Below are 5,865 nucleotides of genomic sequence, written 5' to 3'. Positions count from 1 at the left end.
AAACAAAACGGTTTTCTCAGTCTTAATTTTTACCACATATAGTCTGATACGAGCAGGTACTGGTAAATGTAATTTTTTTTTTTTTTTTTGAATCGTCCATAATTTAAAAATATTAAATGCCGTCCTGGGCGTGGGCCTGTGTCGCCTACCCCTTGAGCCGGGCCTGGCGGGAAGGAAAGGTATCGACGCCAAGAACCGTGTACCAATGGTTAGCACGACCCCCCTCCCCCTCCCCCGTCACTACACCCGATCACTTACGTTGGCCGTAGTTTTCAAAGTGCAGGTTTTGTTTTTAGATTAAAAAAAAAAAAAAAAATCATCAACTCATAAAATTCATAATTCACCTATAATTTATGGCCAAAACATGTTTTTGACGATAAGAGATTTTATACCCGTTCCGTGTCCTTCGCCTTTTAAGAAAGCCGGTTACGAACAACAATTACTATTGACAAACACGTACGAGTTCGTTGAAGTTTTCCCGTTCGCGATTCGATAAAGGCCGTAGCGAACACGCTGCAATCCGCTACCCGTTATGGCAGTGCGCACGCGCGATACCGCGAATCGTGTACCTGCCCCTACCTACGTTATTTCCGTACTTCCTTTCGAATGCGAGTACAAAAGAGCGTATAACAACGTTGTGCCGTCACAAAAGCGATGACATAATAAATATTATTGTTTACGTGAAATTAACCATTATGCTAACGAGTACCGTCGGTCGTTCGGATCGGGTACGGACGGCGACAGAGCAATAATCAAAATCGTCCCTCCCTCTCGAACTGTTTTTGAATGTTTTCATTCAAAAACAATATCTAACCGGTCGATCTTGACCTGTGATAAGCTCGATTACGGGGCAGAAGGATCGATCGCGAGTGTTGAGGATCGTTATTGCTTCGACCTTAGGTAATATAAATACTAACATTTGTTCAATAATTGAGCCCGTTCCTTTCGAAAAACGAAAATCGTTCGCATAATACACAATAGTATTGCGTAGCATATATTTATTTTTTCCTAAACCATGTGCATATATTATATAGGTACCTACTGTAATTATTTGACCTTCACGCGGCGTGTACACATATGTGTACATTTGCTCGTTTCGTTTTCGCGATTTCGGAAAATTGCTCGTGTCTCACAGTATTATTTGGTTTACGAATCGTACTACAATATAAAATCTATTTTTTTTTTTTTTTCTTCTTCTAATGATGAACGGCTATTAATAAAAATATCATAATTATATTATAAATTTAAAACGATAATATTTAATGAGGAACTGTGTACCTGCACCTATTAATTTGAACAACGGTAATTATACGAGTGTTGCTTTATTTCGCAATTATCGATTAACATTTTCTGTGTATGTATTTATGGTGCTGACTCATCATCGCAACCAATGTTAAAATAAATATGTAATTCAATTTTCAAGTATAATGCGTGGTATTTGGTATCGATTATCGTTCGGCGGATCGGAATATTTCGATCGCTCGGTGAACCCGTAGCGCATCTAGAACTATAATTGAGTGGGGGTCATTTTTTCGAAAGGAATTATACGCAATTTAGGAATAATAAAAGTAAATTACTAAACGAAGAGATTAGAACATTATTAATTATTGTTAAAATTCAAAATTACAAAGTTGTTTTTTTTTTTCTGTTTTATTGCATTTATTAATTTATAAACAAACACGAAGCACCTGATCTTGAATCATGACTAACCCCCTAGATCCGCGTCTGCAATCCACACTAGATTTAATTTTTTTTTTTTTTTGATTCTTACGACAATTTTCTTATGCGCCAAGGTGATTCTATTTTTCAGTTTACCAATGGTAACGAGATGAAATTGTTGTGAATTTTTTTGTTTATTTTAATATTTTAACATTCAATCATAACATTTACGATAAATATAAACTGTGATCAATGAAATGTTTCTAAACCCGAGACACGGAAACTATCTAATGAGCTATCGAACTCGACAAAGGTAAAGACGGAGCATTTCACTTCGCATACGTCCTTGCCCGAAATCTCAGAGATAATAACGACCGCCTCATCGAACATTTGATGGTTTAGGTGATTTTTATTTTCAGGACGAGCGCCAACAAGCAGTGCACCGCCCCGATGCAACCGGAGCATCCGAGTTGGGTCCTGAATTATTGTAGGTACTACACTAGCTTCTGAATATTTTTTGCTAAGTACTACATTATACTAACATTGTCCTTCTCGTTTTAACAGACTTAGGACTGTCTATGTTCTATTTAGACCACAGGTATGGTGAAAAATTTATTTTATAGTTTTTTTTTTCCATTAAAATATAAACTATTAGAATCGTGTCGGTAAAAATATTAAAATCGTATGATTATTATTGTACGATATTTTTGATTATCGTCATATTTTCATTACACTACACTAACTTTCCAATACTATTACATAAAAATATTATATAAATTATAGAATTTTTAAAAAACGTGGTCCTGTGGTCGAAACGGATCGCGGACAGTCCTAGGTCCGTTAAAATAGGAAGGAAAACGTCAGCGCAACGCAGTAATCACCAAAAAATAATAATCAGGAAATAGTGTATACCTAAAACGATTCAGGGCCCAACCGGTGCAGCGCCTAAAAATGTGATTCGGGACCCAACTAGTGTGGTAATTTTAAACTGGGATGCAGCCGATGTGACCACGTCGATACGCTCGTCCCGCCCCAACACGGATTATTGTTATTGTTTATTTTTACGCGGTCGGACGAGAGCGGAAAAAAAAAAAAACCCCCGTTACGGACCGTCGGATCGTCGGCGGCAAAAAAGCTCCGGAGACGCGATTCTCGCGCCGGTCCGATGAAAATAGTAGTCGTGCAGCTATACCGGGAACCGTTGCGTGAATCATTGTCGCGGCGACGCCGCACTCGGTCGGCGCGTTTTTTTTTTCCCCCTCCCCGATTCGTTCCCGTCCCGATAAAAACGCACCGAAAATCGCGACCGACTCCGCGGGACCGCTCCGAGAGATGAACGGTTGCGTCATCGCCGAACGTGCGTCAGACCAGTGCCCGCCCGAACATGCCCGCGGGGAAACGGACGTTCCCGCCGCCGGTGCACGCGGCGTCCGCATGGACGAACCTGGGTCGCGTGAACGAACGAATGAATCACGCGCGCCGTACGTTATGAATCATCCGACGGTCGTATTGTCACGTGCGCGCGCGCCGACGTTCCGGGAACGACAATGCCGCGCGACGGAACACCGTACGGATCGATCCGTCGTCCGACGATCGTCGCGCTGATCTCGTGCGCGCCCACCCGCAACATCGAAATATTTGTCGCGCAGGGATGTTAGGGATGGCGATGGGGTAGCGCGGTGTTTTTTTTTTTTTTGTGATCAGCAGCAATTTCTACGAGGAGATGCCTAACCGGTGAACAACGGATAACGTGTAGACGAGTCCATTGTGTTTGTGTACGCCCATTCGCTTTCGACTTACCAGCAATAACACCCCGTGTACCTAGCGACGTTCCGAGAATTTAGGTGTTCGAGACATCCCCCGGGGCATTCCTGTGACGGTTAGATCATACATTCCTATTTGTGTCGGGATCGTGATTTTTTTTTTTTTACGAACATTGTTCGTGACAGGCACGTACACAAAATACAATTCCGGGGGGGGGGGGGTGTATAAAATATAGCAATAAAAACCGTACAGCATCATAATAAAACAATTTATCCTTCCTAAGTCGTTATTTTTTTTACTTCGGTTGCGATATTTTGAATATTACTCGATTTACTTTCGGTTTCTTCGTTGTTTGTAATTTTTTTTTTTTTACGCCAAAACTGAATTATAATGGTTGATCACTATTTCTATTCATCAAAACAAAAAAAAATACATACATCAAATATGTAATAATTAATAAATTTAGTTATTTAATCACTTTTCATAAAATACAACTCGCAAAAAAAAACCATCACATTTTTGTACTCGCAGATTATAACCGTTCATATGCCGAACACAGACTAAAGGTCTATTTACACATAACCGTTGCGTGTCCGGCGTTTTAAATTTGTTTACTTGTTATGAAATGGGCATGTTCACACATGTCCGTTCAGTATCCGTTCCGTGTCCGTAATTTTAGATTTGTCGGAGACAATGTTTTGGGGAATTTCACTGATACGGATATGAAAAATACGGAACAGTGTAAACAACCGTCAGTGCCAATTGACAGCTTGATCGGTTTGTTCTTACCTACTCGCAAGACGTATTTGTAAAATTAAAAAAAAAAAATTTTAAAGTTTAAAGTATTTAAAAAGTTGTTTTTTCAAAAACTTGAGTATCTACATTTAAATCATGTGTGCCAATATCGACAGAAAAATTATAGAAATGGTTCGTTCTCATATAGAATTAGCAGCAAGGCAAGTACAGCTAGATCTTCTAGCGATTCTGCACTTCCAGTCATATTATAATTTTTTTCAAGCACCCAAAGCAACAATGAAACACGATACGTAAAACGCGCGTTAGGTCAAAAGATAGGTTCGAACAGCACTGAACGGGCACGGACAACGGTTGCGGATCGGACACGGAACGGTTAGGTGTAAATAGACCTTAAAACTGAACGATTGTTAATTGTAGATTAGCATTTCAATAGGAATTTTTGGTAACCGATCGAGTACGGAAAATAAGATTATTGACAAAATGTGAGTTTACCAGGTATATTATATATATCGCAATGATAGTTCTCGAATGTATTTCTCAGTAATCACCTCAATCATTCAACTATAATATATACACTTGTATTTCATACCCGACTAATAAATAGAAATAGAAAACAGTCAACAACAAGTAATAAAAATATTTTATTATAATGGGTTTATAATTTGACTTGATTTTCAAAGATATTAATTTGGGGGGAGTGAATCTCAACCTCCCCCCTATATACGTGGCTGGTTTATAATGTTTCAGAGTAAACCGTTTTATCCAAACGTTCTCGAAAATGCTTTACGCGCTTCAGCACTTAGTATCTGCTTTATTTCGTCCGAAGCTAATTAGCATTATAAATTTAAAAACTAGTAGTTGTAAACTATATCGTTTTATTTTTGGATGAATTCGGAACGTACAGTTGTATTCATAATTAGAAACTTATCGTAAGATTTAAAAAATTAAAAACACGCTCAATGTTCAAACGCTTTTCAAACGTGAATCGAAAATTGTTTAAATTTTATTTACCAAAAATATTAATGATTACTGTATGTTTTTTAATCTTAAATATGAGTCAACAGGTGATGACGGTATGTTTTGAGAAACAAGATGTTGGCTCCCAAATCGGTGCCAAAAACACTGGACGTCGTTAGTTTTTTCAGGAAAATACGATTTATGTGTAGAACTTGACATGTTTAAAAACTTTAGAATTAACCAAATTGTAGAATGTATAAAAATTCCAAGTAACTTATATGCACATCTTGTAATTTATTATTATTTTTAAAGAATTTAAAGTTTAATTTCTTTTTACTAGACTTCATTTTTTGCCAATTTGCGATTGTTTAAATTTTTTTTTAGACCAATCGCTCATTATAGATCTACTTTGAAATGATACAGGAAAATTAATAAAAAAAAAAAAAAACGTTCTTGTTAAGTAATTGTATTTATTATTATTTTTTTTTTTTTTTTTTTTTTAATAAATAAATGTTGTCGACCGACCATAAACAGTGAACATTCGACAATATAAAATATAATGTACAGAGTGAGTGTTGTTCACACGGTTGTTAAATATATCTCATTTTAAGTAAAAATAAATAAATTTTATTCAGTAAATACATATCGTACTATATTTACAGACGCTACCGGTCTATCAGTTAGGCTAACCTGTTTGTCACACAGCGTCGTTAGAGTACAAAAAGATCT

The sequence above is a fragment of the Sipha flava genome, unplaced genomic scaffold, assembly GCF_003268045.1.
Source record: "Sipha flava isolate LNK unplaced genomic scaffold, YSA_version1 77_pilon_pilon, whole genome shotgun sequence".
Lineage (NCBI taxonomy): Eukaryota > Metazoa > Arthropoda > Insecta > Hemiptera > Aphididae > Sipha > Sipha flava.
This window is presented reverse-complemented; position numbering follows the sequence as displayed.